This window comes from Phyllobates terribilis, unplaced genomic scaffold, assembly GCF_046119375.1.
Source record: "Phyllobates terribilis strain yellow unplaced genomic scaffold, ASM4611937v1 Scaffold_11__3_contigs__length_659146591, whole genome shotgun sequence".
Classification (NCBI taxonomy): Eukaryota; Metazoa; Chordata; class Amphibia; order Anura; family Dendrobatidae; genus Phyllobates; species Phyllobates terribilis.
Window position 1 is genome coordinate 196,995,029 of NW_027362771.1, and position 24,761 is coordinate 197,019,789.

The following is a 24,761-nucleotide window of genomic DNA, read 5'->3' on the forward strand; positions in this document are numbered from 1 at the left end:
GTTATTGTTTACTGGGGTATACCACACTTTTTTAAATAGAGATATTTGCGGCTGAACAGTGAGCGACACACTCAAACTGCATTTTTTTTAGATACCAAAGGCCCAAAACTGGATAGTACAGCGATTTGACCCGTGGAACTGCGAAACCACACTGGGATGTCGGGTCTACACAAGACTATTTTCAACAGATATATTTTTGTGTCACAACAGTAAGGAGACACTACTGCTTTTCTTTACGGAAAAAACTACCAAAACCTGAATAATAGAGATTTTTTACCGTGGGATGGCAAAACCACAGTTATTGTTTACTGGGGTGTACCACACTTTTTTAAATAGAGATATTTGCGGCTGAACAGTGAGCACACACTCAAACTGCTTTTTTTTAGATACAAAGGCCCAAAACTGGATAGTACAGCGATTTGACCCGTGGAACTGCGAAACCACACTGGGATGTCGGGCCTACACAAGACTATTTTCAACATATATATTTTTGTGTCACAACAGTCAGGAGTCACTACTGTTTTTCTTTACGGAAAACACTACCAAAAGCTGAATAATAGAGATTTTTTACCGTGGGATGGCAAAACCACAGTTATTGATTACTGGGGTATACCACACTTTTTTAAATAGAGATATTTGTGGCAGAACAGTGAGCGACACACTCAAACTGCTTTTTTTTTAGATACCAAAGGCCCAAAACTGGATAGTACAGCGATTTGACCCGTGGAACTGCGAAACCACACTGGGATGTCGGGCCTACACAAGACTATTTTCAACAGATATATTTTTGTGTCACAACAGTCAGGAGACACTACTGTTTTTCTTTACGGAAAAAACTACCAAAACCTGAATAATAGAGATTTTTTACCGTGGGATGGCGAAACCACAGTTATTGTTTACTGGGGTATACCACACTTTTTTAAATAGAGATATTTGCGGCTGAACAGTGAGCGACACACTCAAACTGCTTTTTTTTTAGATACCAAAGGCCCAAAACTGGATAGTACAGCGATTTGACCCGTGGAACTGCGAAACCACACTGGGATGTCGGGTCTACACAAGACTATTTTCAACAGATATATTTTTGTGTCACAACAGTCAGGAGACACTACTGTTTTTCTATACGGAAAAAACTACCAAAAGCTGAATAATAGAGATTTTTTACCGTGGGATGGCAAAACCACAGTTATTGTTTACTGGGGTATACCACACTTTTTTAAATAGAGATATTTGCGGCTGAACAGTGAGCGACACACTCAAACTGCTTTTTTTTAGATACAAAAGGCCCAAAACTGGATAGTACAGCGATTTGACCCGTGGAACTGCGAAACCACACTGGAATGTCGGGCCTACACAAGACTATTTTCAACAGATATATTTTTGTGTCACAACAGTAAGGAGACACTACTGCTTTTCTTTACGGAAAAAACTACCAAAACCTGAATAATAGAGATTTTTTACCGTGGGATGGCAAAACCACAGTTATTGTTTACTGGGGTGTACCACACTTTTTTAAATAGAGATATTTGCGGCTGAACAGTGAGCACACACTCAAACTGCTTTTTTTTAGATACCAAAGGCCCAAAACTGGATAGTACAGCGATTTGACCCGTGGAACTGCGAAACCACACTGGGATGTCGGGCCTACACAAGACTATTTTCAACATATATATTTTTGTGTCACAACAGTCAGGAGACACTACTGTTTTTCTTTACGGAAAAAACTACCAAAAGCAGAATAATAGAGATTTTTTACCGTGGGATGGCAAAACCACAGTTATTGATTACTGGGGTATACCACACTTTTTTAAATAGAGATATTTGTGGCAGAACAGTGAGCGACACACTCAAACTGCTTTTTTTTTTAGATACCAAAGGCCCAAAACTTTATAGTACAGCGATTTGACCCGTCGAACTGCGAAACCACACTGGGATGTCGGGCCTACACAAGACTATTTTCAACAGATATATTTTTGTGTCACAACAGTCAGGAGACACTACTGTTTTTCTTTACGGAAAAAACTACCAAAACCTGAATAATAGAGATTTTTTACCGTGGGATGGCAAAGCCACAGTTATTGTTTACTGGGGTATACCACACTTTTCTAAATAGAGATATTTGTGGCTGAACAGTGAGCGACACACTCAAACTGCTTTTTTTTAGATACCAAAGGCCCAAAACTGGATAGTACAGCGATTTGACCCGTGGAAATGCGAAACCACGCTGGGATGTCGAGCCTACACAAGACTATTTTCAACAGATATATTTTTGTGTCACAACAGTCAGGAGACACTACTGTTTTTCTTTACGGAAAAAACTACCAAAACCTGAATAATAGAGATTTTTTACCATGGGATGGCAAAACCACAGTTATTGTTTACTGGGGTATACCACACTTTTTTAAATAGAGATATTTGCGGCTGAACAGTGAGCGACACACTCAAACTGCATTTTTTTTAAGATACCAAAGGCCCAAAACTGGATAGTACAGCGATTTGACCCGTGGAACTGCGAAACCACACTGGGTTGTCGGATCTACACAAGACTATTTTCAACAGATATATTTTTGTGTCACAACAGTCAGGAGACACTACTGTTTTTCTTTACGGAAAAAACTACCAAAAGCTGAATAATAGAGATTTTTTACCGTGGGATGGCAAAACCACAGTTATTGTTTACTGGGGTATACCACACTTTTTTAAATAGAGATATTTGCGGCTGAACAGTGAGCGACACACTCAAACTGCTTTTTTTTAGATACAAAGACCCAAAACTGGATAGTACAGCGATTTGACCTGTCGAACTGCGAAACCACACTGGGATGTCGGGCCTACACAAGACTATTTTCAACAGATATATTTTTGTGTCACAACAGTAAGGAGACACTACTGCTTTTCTTTACGGAAAAAACTACCAAAACCTGAATAATAGAGATTTTTTACCGTGGAATGGCAAAACCACAGTTATTGTTTACTGGGGTGTACCACACTTTTTTAAATAGAGATATTTGCGACTGAACAGTGAGCGCACACTCAAACTGCTTTTTTTTAGATACCAAAGGCCCAAAACTGGATATTACAGCGATTTGACCCGTGGAACTGCGAAACCACACTGGGATGTCGGGCCTACACAAGACTATTTTCAACATATATATTTTTGTGTCACATCAGTCAGGAGACACTACTGTTTTTCTTTACGGAAAAAACTACCAAAAGCTGAATAATAGAGATTTTTTACCGTGGGATGGCAAAACCACAGTTATTGATTACTGGGGTATACCACACTTTTTTAAATAGAGATATTTGTGGCAGAACAGTGAGCGACACACTCAAACTGCTTTTTTTTTAGATACCAAAGGCCCAAAACTGGATAGTACAGCGATTTGACCCGTGGAACTGCGAAACCACACTGGGATGTCGGGCCTACACAAGACTATTTTCAACAGATATATTTTTGTGTCACAACAGTCAGGAGACACTACTGTTTTTCTTTACGGAAAAAACTACCAAAACCTGAATAATAGAGATTTTTTACCGTGGGATGGCAAAACCACAGTTATTGTTTACTGGGGTATACCACACTTTTTTAAATAGAGATATTTGCGGCTGAACAGTGAGCGACACACTCAAACTGCATTTTTTTTAAGATACCAAAGGCCCAAAACTGGATAGTACAGCGATTTGACCCGTGGAACTGCGAAACCACACTGGGTTGTCGGATCTACACAAGACTATTTTCAACAGATATATTTTTGTGTCACAACAGTCAGGAGACACTACTGTTTTTCTTTACGGAAAAAACTACCAAAAGCTGAATAATAGAGATTTTTTACCGTGGGATGGCAAAACCACAGTTATTGTTTACTGGGGTATACCACACTTTTTTAAATAGAGATATTTGCGGCTGAACAGTGAGCGACACACTCAAACTGCTTTTTTTTAGATACAAAGACCCAAAACTGGATAGTACAGCGATTTGACCTGTCGAACTGCGAAACCACACTGGGATGTCGGGCCTACACAAGACTATTTTCAACAGATATATTTTTGTGTCACAACAGTAAGGAGACACTACTGCTTTTCTTTACGGAAAAAACTACCAAAACCTGAATAATAGAGATTTTTTACCGTGGAATGGCAAAACCACAGTTATTGTTTACTGGGGTGTACCACACTTTTTTAAATAGAGATATTTGCGACTGAACAGTGAGCGCACACTCAAACTGCTTTTTTTTAGATACCAAAGGCCCAAAACTGGATATTACAGCGATTTGACCCGTGGAACTGCGAAACCACACTGGGATGTCGGGCCTACACAAGACTATTTTCAACATATATATTTTTGTGTCACATCAGTCAGGAGACACTACTGTTTTTCTTTACGGAAAAAACTACCAAAAGCTGAATAATAGAGATTTTTTACCGTGGGATGGCAAAACCACAGTTATTGATTACTGGGGTATACCACACTTTTTTAAATAGAGATATTTGTGGCAGAACAGTGAGCGACACACTCAAACTGCTTTTTTTTTAGATACCAAAGGCCCAAAACTGGATAGTACAGCGATTTGACCCGTGGAACTGCGAAACCACACTGGGATGTCGGGCCTACACAAGACTATTTTCAACAGATATATTTTTGTGTCACAACAGTCAGGAGACACTACTGTTTTTCTTTACGGAAAAAACTACCAAAACCTGAATAATAGAGATTTTTTACCGTGGGATGGCAAAACCACAGTTATTGTTTACTGGGGTATACCACACTTTTTTAAATAGAGATATTTGCGGCTGAACAGTGAGCGACACACTCAAACTGCATTTTTTTTAAGATACCAAAGGCCCAAAACTGGATAGTACAGCGATTTGACCCGTGGAACTGCGAAACCACACTGGGTTGTCGGATCTACACAAGACTATTTTCAACAGATATATTTTTGTGTCACAACAGTCAGGAGACACTACTGTTTTTCTTTACGGAAAAAACTACCAAAAGCTGAATAATAGAGATTTTTTACCGTGGGATGGCAAAACCACAGTTATTGTTTACTGGGGTATACCACACTTTTTTAAATAGAGATATTTGCGGCTGAACAGTGAGCGACACACTCAAACTGCTTTTTTTTAGATACAAAGACCCAAAACTGGATAGTACAGCGATTTGACCTGTCGAACTGCGAAACCACACTGGGATGTCGGGCCTACACAAGACTATTTTCAACAGATATATTTTTGTGTCACAACAGTAAGGAGACACTACTGCTTTTCTTTACGGAAAAAACTACCAAAACCTGAATAATAGAGATTTTTTACCGTGGAATGGCAAAACCACAGTTATTGTTTACTGGGGTGTACCACACTTTTTTAAATAGAGATATTTGCGACTGAACAGTGAGCGCACACTCAAACTGCTTTTTTTTAGATACCAAAGGCCCAAAACTGGATATTACAGCGATTTGACCCGTGGAACTGCGAAACCACACTGGGATGTCGGGCCTACACAAGACTATTTAAAACATATATATTTTTGTGTCACATCAGTCAGGAGACACTACTGTTTTTCTTTACGGAAAAAACTACCAAAAGCTGAATAATAGAGATTTTTTACCGTGGGATGGCAAAACCACAGTTATTGATTACTGGGGTATACCACACTTTTTTAAATAGAGATATTTGTGGCAGAACAGTGAGCGACACACTCAAACTGCTTTTTTTTTAGATACCAAAGGCCCAAAACTGGATAGTACAGCGATTTGACCCGTGGAACTGCGAAACCACACTGGGATGTCGGGCCTACACAAGACTATTTTCAACAGATATATTTTTGTGTCACAACAGTCAGGAGACACTACTGTTTTTCTTTACGGAAAAAACTACCAAAACCTGAATAATAGAGATTTTTTACCGTGGGATGGCAAAACCACAGTTATTGTTTACTGGGGTATACCACACTTTTTTAAATAGAGATATTTGCGGCTGAACAGTGAGCGACACACTCAAACTGCATTTTTTTTAGATACCAATGGCCCAAAACTGGATAGTACAGCGATTTGACCCGTGGAACTGCGAAACCACACTGGGATGTCGGGTCTACACAAGACTATTTTCAACAGATATATTTTTGTGTCACAACAGTAAGGAGACACTACTGCTTTTCTTTACGGAAAAATCTACCAAAACCTGAATAATAGAGATTTTTTACCGTGGGATGGCAAAACCACAGTTATTGTTTACTGGGGTGTACCACACTTTTTTAAATAGAGATATTTGCGGCTGAACAGTGAGCACACACTCAAACTGCTTTTTTTTAGATACCAAAGGCCCAAAACTGGATAGTACAGCGATTTGACCCGTGGAACTGCGAAACCACACTGGGATGTCGGGCCTACACAAGACTATTTTCAACATATATATTTTTGTGTCACAACAGTCAGGAGACACTACTGTTTTTCTTTACGGAAAAAACTACCAAAAGCTGAATAATAGAGATTTTTTACCATGGGATGGCAAAACCACAGTTATTGATTACTGGGGTATACCACACTTTTTCAAATAGAGATATTTGTAGCAGAACAGTGAGCGACACACTCAAACTGCTTTTTTTTTAGATACCAAAGGCCCAAAACTGGATAGTACAGCGATTTGACCTGTGGAACTGCGAAACCACACTGGGATGTCGGGCCTACACAAGACTATTTTCAACAGATATATTTTTGTGTCACAACAGTCAGGAGACACTACTGTTTTTCTTTACGGAAAAAACTACCAAAACCTGAATAATAGAGATTTTTTACCGTGGGATGGCGAAACCACAGTTATTGTTTACTGGGGTATACCACACTTTTTTAAATAGAGATATTTGCGGCTGAACAGTGAGCGACACACTCAAACTGCATTTTTTTTAGATACCAAAGGCCCAAAACTGGATAGTACAGCGATTTGACCCGTGGAACTGCGAAACCACACTGGGATGTCGGGTCTACACAAGACTATTTTCAACAGATATATTTTTGTGTCACAACAGTCAGGAGACACTACTGTTTTTCTATACGGAAAAAACTACCAAAAGCTGAATAATAGAGATTGTTTACCGTGGGATGGCAAAACCACAGTTATTGTTTACTGGGGTATACCACACTTTTTTAAATAGAGATATTTGCGGCTGAACAGTGAGCGACACACTCAAACTGCTTTTTTTTAGATACAAAAGGCCCAAAACTGGATAGTACAGCGATTTGACCCGTGGAACTGCGAAACCACACTGGAATGTCGGGCCTACACAAGACGATTTTCAACAGATATATTTTTGTGTCACAACAGTAAGGAGACACTACTGCTTTTCTTTACGGAAAAAACTACCAAAACCTGAATAATAGAGATTTTTTACCGTGGGATGGCAAAACCACAGTTATTGTTTACTGGGGTGTACCACACTTTTTTAAATAGAGATATTTGCGGCTGAACAGTGAGCACACACTCAAACTGCTTTTTTTTAGATACCAAAGGCCCAAAACTGGATAGTACAGCGATTTGACCCGTGGAACTGCGAAACCACACTGGGATGTCGGGCCTACACAAGACTATTTTCAACATATATATTTTTGTGTCACAACAGTCAGGAGACACTACTGTTTTTCTTTACGGAAAAAACTACCAAAAGCAGAATAATAGAGATTTTTTACCGTGGGATGGCAAAACCACAGTTATTGATTACTGGGGTATACCACACTTTTTTAAATAGAGATATTTGTGGCAGAACAGTGAGCGACACACTCAAACTGCTTTTTTTTTAGATACCAAAGGCCCAAAACTTTATAGTACAGCGATTTGACCCGTCGAACTGCGAAACCACACTGGGATGTCGGGCCTACACAAGACTATTTTCAACAGATATATTTTTGTGTCACAACAGTCAGGAGACACTACTGTTTTTCTTTACGGAAAAAACTACCAAAACCTGAATAATAGAGATTTTTTACCGTGGGATGGCAAAACCACAGTTATTGTTTACTGGGGTATACCACACTTTTTTAAATAGAGATATTTGTGGCTGAACAGTGAGCGACACACTCAAACTGCTTTTTTTTAGATACCAAAGGCCCAAAACTGGATAGTACAGCGATTTGACCCGTGGAAATGCGAAACCACGCTGGGATGTCGAGCCTACACAAGACTATTTTCAACAGATATATTTTTGTGTCACAACAGTCAGGAGACACTACTGTTTTTCTTTACGGAAAAAACTACCAAAACCTGAATAATAGAAATTTTTTACCATGGGATGGCAAAACCACAGTTATTGTTTACTGGGGTATACCACACTTTTTTAAATAGAGATATTTGCTGCTGAACAGTGAGCAACACATTCAAACTGCTTTTTTTTTAGATACCAAAGGCCCAAAACTGGATAGTACAGCGATTTGACCCGTGGAACTCTGAAACCACACTGGGATGTCGGGCCTACACAAGACTATTTTCAACAGATATATTTTTGTGTCACAACAGTCAGGAGACACTACTGTTTTTCTTTACGGAAAAAACTACCAAAACCTGAATAATAGAGATTTTTTACCGTGGGATGGCAAAACCACAGTTATTGTTTACTGGGGTATACCACACTTTTTTAAATAGAGATATTTGCGGCTGAACAGTGAGCGACACACTCAAACTGCATTTTTTTTAGATACCAATGGCCCAAAACTGGATAGTACAGTGATTTGACCCGTGGAACTGCGAAACCACACTGGGATGTCGGGTCTACACAAGACTATTTTCAACAGATATATTTTTGTGTCACAACAGTAAGGAGACACTACTGCTTTTCTTTACGGAAAAATCTACCAAAACCTGAATAATAGAGATTTTTTACCGTGGGATGGCAAAACCACAGTTATTGTTTACTGGGGTGTACCACACTTTTTTAAATAGAGATATTTGCGGCTGAACAGTGGGCACACACTCAAACTGCTTTTTTTTAGATACCAAAGGCCCAAAACTGGATAGTACAGCGATTTGACCCGTGGAACTGCGAAACCACACTGGGATGTCGGGCCTACACAAGACTATTTTCAACATATATATTTTTGTGTCACAACAGTCAGGAGACACTACTGTTTTTCTTTACGGAAAAAACTACCAAAAGCTGAATAATAGAGATTTTTTACCATGGGATGGCAAAACCACAGTTATTGATTACTGGGGTATACCACACTTTTTCAAATAGAGATATTTGTAGCAGAACAGTGAGCGACACACTCAAACTGCTTTTTTTTTAGATACCAAAGGCCCAAAACTGGATAGTACAGCGATTTGACCTGTGGAACTGCGAAACCACACTGGGATGTCGGGCCTACACAAGACTATTTTCAACAGATATATTTTTGTGTCACAACAGTCAGGAGACACTACTGTTTTTCTTTACGGAAAAAACTACCAAAACCTGAATAATAGAGATTTTTTACCGTGGGATGGCGAAACCACAGTTATTGTTTACTGGGGTATACCACACTTTTTTAAATAGAGATATTTGCGGCTGAACAGTGAGCGACACACTCAAACTGCATTTTTTTTAGATACCAAAGGCCCAAAACTGGATAGTACAGCGATTTGACCCGTGGAACTGCGAAACCACACTGGGATGTCGGGTCTACACAAGACTATTTTCAACAGATATATTTTTGTGTCACAACAGTCAGGAGACACTACTGTTTTTCTATACGGAAAAAACTACCAAAAGCTGAATAATAGAGATTGTTTACCGTGGGATGGCAAAACCACAGTTATTGTTTACTGGGGTATACCACACTTTTTTAAATAGAGATATTTGCGGCTGAACAGTGAGCGACACACTCAAACTGCTTTTTTTTAGATACAAAAGGCCCAAAACTGGATAGTACAGCGATTTGACCCGTGGAACTGCGAAACCACACTGGAATGTCGGGCCTACACAAGACGATTTTCAACAGATATATTTTTGTGTCACAACAGTAAGGAGACACTACTGCTTTTCTTTACGGAAAAAACTACCAAAACCTGAATAATAGAGATTTTTTACCGTGGGATGGCAAAACCACAGTTATTGTTTACTGGGGTGTACCACACTTTTTTAAATAGAGATATTTGCGGCTGAACAGTGAGCACACACTCAAACTGCTTTTTTTTAGATACCAAAGGCCCAAAACTGGATAGTACAGCGATTTGACCCGTGGAACTGCGAAACTACACTGGGATGTCGGGCCTACACAAGACTATTTTCAACAGATATATTTTTGTGTCACAACAGTCAGGAGACACTACTGTTTTTCTTTACGGAAAAAACTACCAAAAGCAGAATAATAGAGATTTTTTACCGTGGGATGGCAAAACCACAGTTATTGATTACTGGGGTATACCACACTTTTTTAAATAGAGATATTTGTGGCAGAACAGTGAGCGACACACTCAAACTGCTTTTTTTTTAGATACCAAAGGCCCAAAACTTTATAGTACAGCGATTTGACCCGTCGAACTGCGAAACCACACTGGGATGTCGGGCCTACACAAGACTATTTTCAACAGATATATTTTTGTGTCACAACAGTCAGGAGACACTACTGTTTTTCTTTACGGAAAAAACTACCAAAACCTGAATAATAGAGATTTTTTACCGTGGGATGGCAAAACCACAGTTATTGTTTACTGGGGTATACCACACTTTTTTAAATAGAGATATTTGTGGCTGAACAGTGAGCGACACACTCAAACTGCTTTTTTTTAGATACCAAAGGCCCAAAACTGGATAGTACAGCGATTTGACCCGTGGAAATGCGAAACCACGCTGGGATGTCGAGCCTACACAAGACTATTTTCAACAGATATATTTTTGTGTCACAACAGTCAGGAGACACTACTGTTTTTCTTTACGGAAAAAACTACCAAAACCTGAATAATAGAGATTTTTTACCATGGGATGGCAAAACCACAGTTATTGTTTACTGGGGTATACCACACTTTTTTAAATAGAGATATTTGCTGCTGAACAGTGAGCAACACACTCAAACTGCTTTTTTTTTAGATACCAAAGGCCCAAAACTGGATAGTACAGCGATTTGACCCGTGGAACTCTGAAACCACACTGGGATGTCGGGCCTACACAAGACTATTTTCAACAGATATATTTTTGTGTCACAACAGTCAGGAGACACTACTGTTTTTCCTTACGGAAAAAACTACCAAAAGCTGAATAATAGAGATTTTTTACAGTGGGATGGCAAAACCACAGTTATTGTTTACTGGGGTATACCACACTTTTTTAAATACAGATATTTGTGGCTGAACAGTGAGCGACACACTCAAACTGCTTTTTTTTTAGATACCAAAGGCCCAAAACTGGATAGTACAGCGATTTGACCCGTGGAACTGCGAAACCACACTGGGATGTCGGGCCTACACAAGACTATTTTCAACAGATATATTTTTGTGTCACAACAGTAAGGAGACACTACTGCTTTTCTTTACGGAAAAAACTACCAAAACCTGAATAATAGAGATTTTTTACCGTGGGGTGGCAAAACCACAGTTATTGTTTACTGGGGTATACCACACTTTTTTAAATAGAGATATTTGCGGCTGAACAGTGAGCACACACTCAAACTGCTTATTTTTAGATACCAAAGGCCCAAAACTGGATAGTACAGCGATTTGACCCGTGGAACTGCGAAACCACACTGGGATGTCGGGCCTACACAAGACTATTTTCAACAGATATATTTTTGTGTCACAACAGTCAGGAGACACTACTGTTTTTCTTTACGGAAAAAACTACCAAAACCTGAATAATAGAGATTTTTTACCGTGGGATGGCAAAACCACAGTTATTGTTTACTGGGGTATACCACACTTTTTTAAATAGAGATATTTGTGGCTGAACAGTGAGCGACACACTCAAACTGCTTTTTTTTAGATACCAAAGGCCCAAAACTGGATAGTACAGCGATTTGACCCGTGGAAATGCGAAACCACGCTGGGATGTCGAGCCTACACAAGACTATTTTCAACAGATATATTTTTGTGTCACAACAGTCAGGAGACACTACTGCTTTTCTTTATGGAAAAAACTACCAAAACCTGAATAATAGAGATTTTTTACCGTGGGAAGGCAAAACCACAGTTATTGTTTACTGGGGTATACCACACTTTTTTAAATAGAGATATTTGCTGCTGAACAGTGAGCAACACACTCAAACTGCTTTTTTTTTAGATACCAAAGGCCCAAAACTGGATAGTACAGCGATTTGACCCGTGGAACTTTGAAACCACACTGGGATGTCGGGCCTACACAAGACTATTTTCAACAGATATATTTTTGTGTCTCAACAGTCAGGAGACACTACTGTTTTTCCTTACGGAAAAAACTACCAAAAGCTGAATAATAGAGATTTTTTACCGTGGGATGGCAAAACTACAGTTATTGTTTACTGGGGTATACCACACTTTTTTAAATACAGATATTTGTGGCTGAACAGGGAGCGACACACTCAAACTGCTTTTTTTTAGATACCAAAGGCCCAAAACTGGATAGTACAGCGATTTGACCCGTGGAACTGCGAAACCACACTGGGATGTCGGGCCTACACAAGACTATTTTCAACAGATATATTTTTGTGTCACAACAATCAGGAGACACTGCTGTTTTTCTTTACGGAAAAAACTACCAAAACCTGAATAATAGAGATTTTTTACCGTGGGATGGCAAAACCACAGTTATTGATTACTGGGGTATACCACACTTTTTTAAATAGAGATATTTGCGGCTTAACAGTGAGCGACACACTCAAACTGCTTTTTTTTTAGATACCAAAGGCCCAAAACTGGATAGTACAGCGATTTGACCCGTGGAACTGCGAAACCACACTGGGATGTCGGGCCTACAGAAGACTATTTTCAACAGATATATTTTTGTGTCACAACAGTCAGGAGACACTACTGTTTTTCTTTACGGAAAAAACTACCAAAAGCTGAATAATAGAGATTTTTTACCATGGGATGGCAAAACCACAGTTATTGTTTACTGGGGTATACCAAACTTTTTTAAATAGAGATATTTGTGGCTGAACAGTGAGCGACACACTCAAACTGCTTTTTTTTTTAGATACCAAAGGCCCAAAACTGGATAGTACAGCGATTTGACCCGTGGAACTGCGAAACCACACTGGGATGTTGGGCCTACACAAGACTATTTTCAACAGATATATTTTTGTGTCACAGCAGTCAGGAGACACTACTGTTTTTCTTTACGGAAAAAACTACCAAAACCTGAATAATAGAGATTTTTTACCGTGGGATGGCAAAACCACAGTTATTGTTTACTGGGGTATACCACACTTTTTTAAATAGAGATATTTGCGGCTGAACAGTGAGCGACACACTCAAACTGCTTTTTTCTTAGATACCAAAGTCCCAAAACTGGATAGTACAGCGATTTGACCCGTGGAACTGCGAAACCACACTGGGATGTCGGGCCTACACAAGACTATTTTCAACAGATATATTTTTGTGTCACAACAGTCAGGAGACACTACTGTTTTTCTTTACGGAAAAAACTACCAAAACCTGAATAATAGAGATTTTTTACCGTGGGATGGCACAACCACAGTTATTGTTTACTGGGGTATACCACACTTTTTTAAATAGAGATATTTGCGGCTGAACAGTGAGCGACACACTCAAACTGTTTTTTTTTAGATACAAATGGCCCAAAATGGATAATACAGAGGTTTGAACCGTGGAAGTGCAAAACAACACTTCTGTTTCTCTATCCTACACCAGACTATTTTCAACAGATATATTTGTGTCTGAAAAATCAGAGACACGCTTTTTTTTTTGGGGGGGGGGACACACCAAAAGGTTAATAAGACGGGTATATGTACAGTGTGAAGGAGGAAAAATAAAGGAGGATTTAGATGAAAAAAAAGGATTTTTCCTGGCCCCCGACACCTGGTGCTAAGTCCTGCAATTTCAGCAACAGGAGCACACAGGACTCTAATGCAGCGTTTGCTGGTATAACCACTGTGTCTCCTATACAGCCTGCCTGCCTGGTATCTGGGATGGATATTAGTCCTGAAAAGGACTGTTTGTTTGTTCTGGCAGCCTTTACAGACCCTACACTAACTATTTCGCAGTTTATATTTCTCCCTAAATTAGCAGCGCTGTCCCTACACTGTCTAATCCGGAGCGACTGTGTCCAAGATGGCGGCGCCCCGTTTTAAATACTCGAGGTGACGCTGTGCGGCCAGCCAATCACTGTAATGCCCACAACCAACATGGCTGCAGCATTACAGTGACTGGCTGGCAATCCCTGCATGTTCATTGGCTCTGTAAAGAGCGCCAAACATGCAGGGCGGAGACCCGCGCTCCCGCCCGAGTAACCCGGAAATGCTCGGTGCTCGCCAAACATCCCAAGTAGCGTGATGCTCGGGCGAGTACCGAGCAGTGTCGATCATGTTCGCTCAATACTAGTTGGCACGATATAACTAAAAATTATTATTATTACTGTTGGATAAAAGGTGTATCACGCGAGGGTCTTGCCACAAACACTTACACATGAACGGTGCCATGTGGGCCAAGTTGCAAAAAGGCAAATGTTCTGTGTCCCCAACATTACAAAACAGTACCCATCCTCTCCTCATGCTGACTCACCTCCTCCTCCTCCTCCACCTCCTCTCCAGCCCATCCAGGCTGAACAGACATGAAGCTTGGGTTGGGTGTCCCCTTTGTAGCATTACAAGTCCCCACGGTAGCACAGAAAAGCAAGTCCTCTACCTCCTCATCTTAGTCCTCATCACTCAATGTTGCCTCAGAATATTGGCTAGGCTGGGTAGTATCACCCATTGGAAAATCTGGTTCCATACCAACATGCTGGGCACTCAAACCTTCCTCTTTGAGATTAAGCGCTGATTGCTTCAAGAGACACAGCAGCAGGATGGTTATGCTGATAATAGCCTGATCACCGCTCACAAGGTTGGTGCAGTACTCTAAGTTTTCAAGAACCTCACAAATGTCAGCGATCCACACCTACTTGACAGTTGTTATGTGTGGTGGCTGACTCTCAGTCTGACTGGTATGCTGAAGCTGGTATTAAGATACTGCCCTCTGCTGTTCATTAATCTTTGCCAACATATGATAGCTGGAGTTCCACCACGTGGGCAGGTCGCAAATGAGTCAGTGACTTGGCAAATTTAAGCACTTTTGCAGAGTAAAAGCAGCAAAAGCATTAGAGGAATGGTGGAAATGGGCACTAATACGGCGCACCTTCTCAAGTAGGTGCGGCAAGTCACGGAAAGTTTTCAGAAATTTTTAAACAACTAGGTTCAGCACGTGAGTCATGCATGGCACGTGTACCATCTTGCCAATATTTAAAGCCAAGTTACCTCTATTATCGCAGACGACCATACCGAGTTGGAGGTGCAGCGGGGAGAGCCACTGATTGATCTGTTGTTTTAAAGCTTGCCACAGCTCTGTTGCAGTGTGTGCTTTCTGACCTAAACAGATCAGCTTCAGCAGAGCGTCTTGCCACTTTGCCGATGCGCTGCTGCACAGGTCCCAGCTTGGCAGTGATGGGGAGGGTAATTCAGCAGAGGAAGAGGAGCAGGAGAAGGGGAGAGAGGAAGATGAATATGAAGTGGTTGAAACCCTGACAGAGGTTGGGCCCGCTATTCTTAGCGTGGGTGGGATGTGTGATTGTGGCGCCCCTGAGGGTTCGACCGCCACAGGGATGCTGCACTTCTTAAATTGAGTGTAGTGTTCCTCCTCTGAGGTAAGAACAGTGTGATAGTCGTGACCCAACCTTTGTATCCAACACCACACTTCTCCACCAGAGGGAGCTAGTTTGCACTTGGTGCTGCTCCCCTGGTTACAGGGAGACTGGGAAACCAAGAGTTAGGGGAACCAGTTAGTGGGTGAGGGTGGAGGACTTACAAGTTAGTTACACTTTAAATTTCATATTTAATAAAAAGCCATCTTTGGTCTTGGTCTTTTCGCTGGTCCTTGTTAGTCAAGGCCTTTCGGCTGTTCTCTGTGCTGTCATATACTGTGTGAAATGTGACCTCCCTCCCGGTGCGCAGATCCTGTGTGGGCCTGCACCGGCAAGGGACACAGCCCTCGTACCTCAGCCTTGGGACGAGGGGCAGGTTGCAGACGAGGAATGTCTCAACCCGGCCAATGACCAAGACCAAGAAGGCCCGGAGCTCAAGAGTGTGGCTCCACAGCAAATGGATCCCAGGCAGGATGCAAACGGAGCGGAGTACGCCACCTGTCCTCGCCATGCTGATATATTCAGAGGGACTCCAGCTGCAAGAGGGATACCTGCCCCCGACACCCGACCTTGCTACTCCAAGTCCTGGTCGGGAAAGCCCGGTAGGCCCAGAGGATCCCATCGGGTATCGGACGGAGCGGAGCTGCCACCCGTGCCCTTGTTCTGAGAGGAGTTCAGAGGGAGTCCCGGCCTATTTGCACACACACGGACAGGAAAGGATTCGGTCTGTAGTTCAGGAACACTCTGGTGTAGGGTCCCGACTGAATGCTGGACTTACTCGGAGATTGTCGGACCCCCGTCCCTGGTGACCGCAGGACTCCACGGGGAGCAGGGAGTCGCCTTTCTTCTGCCATCTCTAAAGTGAGTAAAGCCTTGGAAGTTCACCCCTATGGCCTCCGGACTGTTTATTCTGCGCTACACCGCATGATGCGGCGCCCGTCTTCCTCTACTACTACCCCTTCCATCCTGTGCCTCTGCCCTGAGGCCTTGCTCCGCCTGTGGGGAGTAGTAATAACTTTAGCCGCCATAACACCATGCCTCAGCGGACTGCGGCGGCGCTGGTAGCCTTCACCAGGTGCCACAGGTGGCGTAGTCGTTAAATCAGCCACTCAACCCGGATGAGCCCACACCATCTCTTTTAATGTGACTGCCCTGAGCACGGGTCGGGTCCGGGCCACGGCTGCACCCCATCTCTCCATCACAGGACCCGACTCCGAGTCCCCCATCACCCAGGGTAAACTAAAGGGCTTTTTCGAGCATGAGGCGTCACAACCTGGCGTAGTCGGCAGGATCGCATGCCCGCAGCAAAGGAAGAAGTACCCTTTGCTACCGGGTACTGTGTGCCTTACACCTTGAACTGTCATTTTGCACTTAAAATGGCGCCCGCCCAAGAAGAACAGGCGCCGTAATGCTGTGAAAAGATTGTCTTTGAACGCCTCCCATCGTGGGCTGGGCTCCCGCTTGGCGCCAAAAATTTGGACTGCCCCTTCCATCAGAGACTGTCCGCGGGGTAATGCCCGTCAAACCGGATGGGCTGAACGAAGGTGGGCCTGTCAGCATTCCGCCAAGGAACCGCCCCGAAAGAGGAGGAAGAAGAAAAGCAACAAGGTGCGGCCATTGCAGTCAGGGCTTGGCATTCATCAGAGGAAGACATGGACGCTTCTGGGGAGCAAACCCACGCACCTTCTGAACCCGGTTCAGGACCTTCACCCGGCAGAGAGCGAGACAGCAGTATCCTCACATCGGGAGATTTTGAATTTCTCCAGCAGGAAGCTCCGGGACTCTTGAGATGGCAGAGAGAGGCCCAGGAGGCGGTGATGGCTGCGTGGCGGGAAGAGATGCTGCTCCGTATCCGGGACCGATGCCAAGGATTTGAGGTCCCAGGAAAAGGTGACGCGGTGACAGTGGTCGAGGGCGGCCCAGCGGCCGGTGAGTGTGCAACCCCTGCTCCGGCTGAAGAGCCAACCATGACAATCCTGGACCTCATGACGGAGTATTTAATTCCCCAATGTGGCCACCTGGGAGCAGACTTTGGCTCCGGAGCTGCAAGCGGCAGCCCTCGGTGGGGATCTGCCATGCCGCCCAAACCCTGAATCGGAGGTGCCTGAAACTGCGGAGGAATATACCGGTTCCAACCCGGACTGGTCCGCGCCAGTAGAGGACCCGCAGCAACCTGTCTTGACCCCGCTACCCGCACCAGCAGTAACCTGGCCCAAGGCTGAGGAGTGGGCCTGAGAAAAACAGGGGGGGCGACCTGATGGGCTTCCCCCGGGAGACCCGGGCTGAAGCGCGGAAGAGGAGCCAGTGGTGTAGCGACCAGATTTTCCTGCTCACTCGGGAGCAGCGTCAATGGGAGCAGTGCTGCGAGCGCCTCGAGGTACAGGCCAAAGCTGCCAAATCCCGGGCTCGGCAGGAAGAGGCAACCCGTCCCAGTCCCCGAGTGGAAGGCAAAGTCGTCCGCTTCCACCATGAGGCGGGGTGGGGGTTCATCCGCAGTCCCCAGTACCAGGACGACGTGTTTGTCAGCCGGCGGGACGTCGTGCCGCGTCTAAAGAAGGTACACCCTGGCCGGAACCTCTTCCCGGGCGATACAGTAACCTTTTCTCGCCACCAGGGGGTGCGAGGGTGGTACGCCCTGGACATGCACAAAGTGTCCGGGAGCGACGCCACCCCGCGCTCAGCCTCAGGGGATCGGTTAGCCTCCGTCGGGAGGAACGAGCCTTTTCCCAGGAGGGAACCCGTGATTTAAGGCAGCCCTGGCTGTTGCAGTTTTCGTTTACCAGTTTTAGGAGTGTTGACTTTTCTACTTTTGCTTATTTTCAATCCCCGGATTTCTAGAGACATGTGTCCCTGCGGACTGGCAGCAGACAGACTCTTTCTATTGTATATAGTTTGCATCTTTTTTGGTGCTCCATATTGGTTTTATACAAAAACCGCTGACATTCTCTACTAGTGTTGAGCCACCCCCGTAGTGTTCGAGTTCGGTTCGGTTCGTCGAACACCCGTGTGTTCGCTGAACTGTTCGTCGAACTGTTCGTCGAACACCTTCGAACACCGTTAAAACCAATGGCAGGCAAACAAAAACACATAGAAACACATAGAAAACACCTTCAAAGGTGTCCAAAAGCTGACAAACTGCTCAGAAGACACAACTAACACATGGAAAAGTGACAAGTACATATAGTCATGCGAAAAGGAAAGAGGTGGAGGAGTAAAAGGAGGGGGAGACACAGATATAGGCATGTCATGCCCTTCTAAAATCCAAAAAGTGAGAAGCCGAGACGGCCAGTCCGCTCCTGCCCGTGCCACCTCCGTGTCGCCGGGTTTGTGCCAGAGCCGCGGTGAACCCTGACGGCCAGCCCCCCTCTCCCAATACTGGTGCCTGTCCGCTGGTGGGTCGAGAGAGCCCCCCTGTGGTGGAGGCAGCTCTAAGCTTTTTAATTTAAATTGTCCCTCTAATTTGAATGAATACACTTTAAATCCATTTACAAGGATCTATTGGAGGGCAAGTCTCATGCCAGCAGCCGCGTAATTCCAGCTCCAGTAGCGTCCACTAAAGCTGCTGCAGTTAAAAAGCTTTTATAAGGATCGAGCTCGGCTGTCCACCGCAAGGCATCCTAGTGCCAGTCCCAGCCCCTATGCCTTGGGGTGCCTCCTGATGCTCTTCACTAAGTATCCCGTGGTCCCGAAGCATTTCCTTTGAAAAAATTAAGTGTCCAAACTACAGGTGGTGTAGCTTGCTTAACAGCCGGGATAATCCGCTGACTAGCAGACACTGCTACTAGGCACAAAGTATTTCCTGGGCTAGATGCAGTTAAAAATTTGTAAGTAGATACTCTCGTTGGATGCTGAGAAAGCATTCCATAGAGTCTCCTGGCACGCCATATATGATTCTCTTAAAAAGCTTGGGGTAGGGGTCTAGGGGACCCTTTTATAGCCAAAATCACGGCCCTGTATCACAATACGTCACCTAGGCTGAAGATAAATGGAACTGTAGCACCGAGGGCTCGGTTGCTACAGACGTATTGCACCTCACCCAGAGGTGTGATATCTCACTCTCAGATAAGGATGGAGTGTGGATCAGGACCCGACACCTGCATGCATTACACCACATTGCCGTGGGGCAGGGCGACCAATATGCCCCTGAGATGGGCACGACAGTCCCTGTCCCTGGCTGGAGTGGGGGGAGGGAACACTGAGGAAGGGGAACACTGCAGTGCAGGAGCAGGGAGGAAGCAGTTCCTGGGTGCATTGAGAAGGGAGTATAAAAGGTGGGCACCATCTTAGTTCAGTGCAGAGAAGTCTGAGCAGAAGTGGCAGGGAGCAGGGGCTCTGCATGAGCTCTGCTCCGGAGGCGGGCCTAGTAACAGAGGCCCAGGCCTGCAAGAGGGAGAAGGAAGGAAGAGGAGCGGAGAAGGCTCCATGAACGAGGAATGAAGGGATCCCAGTGGTGCGGACGGGCGAGTCGCCACCGCACGCCCGAATCCACCTGCGTGGAGGGGTCAGGCCAAAGGGGGAGACCGGTCCCCGAACTAGTGGAGGCAGGAAACGACCCTCAGCTAGAAACCGGAGGCTCTGACATTTTATGTGGCGCAGCCCCTTGCTCCACCCGCTAGGAAGGCACCACATAGGGTCAGGGAAACTGGCGCCAAGTTTACCAAGAGGAGGCCCGAGGCAGCCGGACAGAAGTGTTGGTAAGAAAGGCCAGACAAAGGACACACAAAGGGGGTCCTGTGAAGCGCTCCAAAGTTATCTGGGAGTTGTCTGAGCCCCTCACCTGGTGAGCACAGTACGACGTGGGCAGCCGTTACCTGCAGACGTGGTCTGGATAATAAGAACTGTGAGTAAAGGCCCTGAACTGCATCACTGACTCCGTGTCGTTACTGCTGCTGCCCTGCACCATCACCCCCATCCTCCGCATACACTGCCCTGAGGCTATACTCCTCCCGTGGGGAGTTATGCTACGCTCTGCTGCACCCACAACACCAGCCTTAGCGGTCTGCCCTGTAGCGGCGGTTCACTCTGACCGCAATCCACGGGTGGCCTAGTCGGACATTTAAACATCAAAACCACATAAATAGTTCCGCCACTGGTTTGACCGCCCTGAGCCACGGAACCGGATCGCCGCCACGAAGACTACAACCACCAGCATCCACCAAAAAGTGTCCGGCTCCGGGTGTCCCAAGGCCCAGGGGGTGCGTCAGAATATTTTCATCACCTTTCACAATCACCAATGGGACAAGGCAGGGATGTCCTCTGTCCCCTCTCTTATATATCCTAGTGACGGAGCACCTGCTCTCATCAATTCGCCATAACCCCAATATTAGGTGGATTGAGGTGGGAGGCACCGAGTACAAGTGCTCTCTATTTGCTGATGATGTCCTAGTATATATCACTCAATCACATATATCCATCCCTGCTGTTATGGCTGAAATAGATCACTTTGTTACATGGTAAAATTTTAAAATCAATGCAGCGAAGTCTGAGGCCCTCGATGTCTCCCTCCCTAAATCCATATAGGATTCCATCCAGTCCAACTTTCCCTTTGCCTGGCCCTCACAGGGTATCAAATACTTAGGAATTCCTATTCATAGAGACCTCTCCCATCTATGTTATCTTAATTTTGGGCCCTTTATTGAACAATTCCATACAGACCACGGTTGGCAAGTTAGAACTGTAAGATTCACTACGTGAACCACTGGTGTTTTGTGGAAAAGCACATGTACACCGCGTTCCAAATTATTATGCAAAAAGTGTTTAGGAGTGATAAGGGAAGAATTTGTTTGTTTGTCAGTTAAACTCATTGATGGTGATGTGTGTCAGGGCTCTTTATATCACTGTAAGCAATTGCAGACACCTGTGCTAATTAGTTTGGCAGGTGTGTCCAATGAAAGGCAAGACTACTTAAGAAGGCTCTCTCACATTATTAAGCAGCCTACATTTTCTGCCAAAATGGGAAAGAAAAAGGATGTGTCGGCTGCTGAGAAGCAACAAATTGTGGAGTGTTTAGGTCAAGGCATGACTACAATCAACATTGTGCGATGATCAGGATGAAGTGTCTTGGCAATCAAGAAGTATGTAGCTGATTCACAGTACACACGTGTGCGTGCTGATAAGGGCAAATTGAGGACTCTTTCCTACAGGCAATTACGTCAGGTTGAAACAGCAGCGGCAAAAAAGCCTTGTCATAGCAGCAGACAAGTTTTTGAAGCTGCTTGTGCCTCCAACGTCCCCCGAACAACAAGATGCAGGGTCCTTCAGAGGTTTGCAGCTGTGCATATGCCATCCTGTCGACCTCCTCTATCCACTTCACACAAGCAGAAACGGCTCCAGTGGGCCAAACATTACATGAAGACTGATTTCAAAACTGTTTTGTTCACGGATGAGTGCCGTGCAGCGCTCGATGGTCCAGATGAATGGAGTGGAGGATGGCTGGTTGATGGACACCCCACGCAAACACGGCTACAGCGCCAACAAGGAGGAGGTGGAGTAATGTTTTGGGCTGGAATCATGGGGAGAGAGATTGTCGGCCCCTTTAGGATCCCTGAAGGCGCTAAAGATGAACTCCATAATGTATGTGGATTTTCTCAAACAGCACTTCCTGCCATGGTTCAAGAAGAAGAACCGTGTATTTCACAGCAAGATCATTTTTCTGCATGATAATGCACCATCTCATGCTGCACATAAAACATCTGCATCTCTGGCTGATATGGGCATAAAAGGGGACAAACTTATGGTGTGACCCCCATGCTCCCCTGACCTCTACCCCATTCAGAACCTTTGGAGCATCATTAAAAGGAGTGTCTATGATGGCGGGAGGCAGTTCACATCTAAGCAACAGCTCTGGGAGGGTATTCTGTCCTCATGCAAAACAATTGAAGCAGAAACCATCCAAAACCTGACAAATTCAATGGACGAGAGAGTTCAGAAGCTCCTTTCGAACAAGGGGTCCTATGTGAAAATGTAACATCACCTAGAATAAAGTTTTGAGTTGAAAACTGTTTGATTTCAGTTTCTAACAACCTGCTAATGCTTATAATTTCAAAAATGACCATTTTTTTGGTCTTTATTAAAATGAAAAGGTTGATCGAAAAGTTTGGGGGATCTAAGAGTGTGGCAACCCAGTAGTCATGATTACTTCGAATTCTGACAATATGAGGGTCATGCTGCAGGTAGTGCAGCAAGAAGGCACTTATGTGTCTTGCGCATCTCGGAGCCCCAAAATTATTTTCCGGGCTAGATGCAGCTAAAAATTATTTTTAATTTTAAATCTGGTGAAGCTTATTATAGATGGCCTAATAGGATCAGTGCTGCACACTGCTACAAAGCCCAAATTATTTTCCAGTCAAGATACAGATAAACATGATTAGTAATTTGAAAGCTTAAAACGGTTGGTAGGGTGATTTTAACCAATCATCAAGCTTTTACTCTCCCCAGGATGACACAGGGGTAGAAAAGTCGTTTCGGATCCATGATTTGTTCATCTTTATGAACGTGAGTCTGTCTACATTATCAGTGGAGAGCCGCGTGCGCTTATCTGTCAGCACACCACCAGCAGCGCTGAACACACGTTCAGACAGAACGCTGGCTGCGGGGCATGACAAGATCTCCAAGGCGTAAGTGGCTAGCTCCGGCCATTTATCCAGATTGGAAGCCCAAAAAGAGCAAGGGTCCAGTGACACAGTCGTGGCTTCAATGTTTACTTGGAGATACTCCTGTACCATCGTCTCTAGGCGTTGACTATGTGTCAGACTTCTTGTCTCCTGTGGCCTTGCAAAGGATGGGCTAAAAAAGTGGTGAAATGATTCCGCAAAATTGATGTTACCAGCAGATACTGTGGTTCTGTTACGGTTTGAGTGCTGAACACTTGACGGTCCCACGGTTGGCAAGTTGGAACTGTGAGATTCACTACGTGCACCACTGGTATTTTGTGGAAAAGCACATGTAAGATTCTGCAACAGTCTCTGCTGATACTCCTGCATGCGTGCATCCCTTTCTATGGCAGGAATAATTTCTGCAAATTTACTTTTGTACCGGGGATCTAACAGTGTGGCAACCCAGTAGTCAGGATTATTTCTAATTCTCACAATTCGAGGGTCATGTTGCAGGTAGTGCAGCAAGAAGGCACTCATGTGTGTTGCGCATCCAGGAGCACCAAGTCCCTGTTGTGTTGGTGGCGAGGTAACAATCATGCTTCCTTCCTCTGTCCTCTCCCCCCAACCTCGCACAACAGAAATGTGATCAAGGTCTCCCTCATCTGATGAGTCTTCCATCAGTTCGTCCTCCACTTCTTCCTGGGCTCCTGCACCTTCCTCACTAGTTTGGCTGCTACCATGCGCCCTGGTAAAACCATCTCCCCCACCCTCACATGCCTGCCGCCTTGGTGCTGCCGACCGTCTGGACCTTGCAGATGTTAGCCCTTCCGCATACAACTCCTCCTCCTCTACTTCCTCCACCTCCTCTTGTGCCACCACCTGACTCCGAATTCTGTTTAACATGTGCTCCAGCATGTAAATCACCGGAATAGTCATGCTGATAATGGCATCGTCAGCACTAAACATCTTCGTCGCCATTTCAAAACTGTGCAGAAGGGTGCATAGGTTCCTGATCTGAGACCACTCCTCCAGCGTGATTTGCCCCACCTCTGAATCTCATTGGCCCAGGCTATACGTCAGAACGTATTGCACCAGGGCTTGTCGGTGCTGCCACAGTCGCTGCAACATGTGCAGAGTTGAATTCCACCGGGTAGGCACATCGCATTTTAGCCGGTGAAGTGGCAGGCCCAACGACTTCTGTAGAGATGTAAGTCGCTGAGCTGCGGGATGCGAACGGCGGAAGTGAGCACACAGCGACCGTGCCCTCTGCAGAAGGCCATCTAGTCTGGGATAGTGGGCTAAAAATTGCTGGACAACCAGGTTCAACACGTGAGCCATACAAGGCACGTGTGTGACATTGCCCCGGCGAAGGGCCG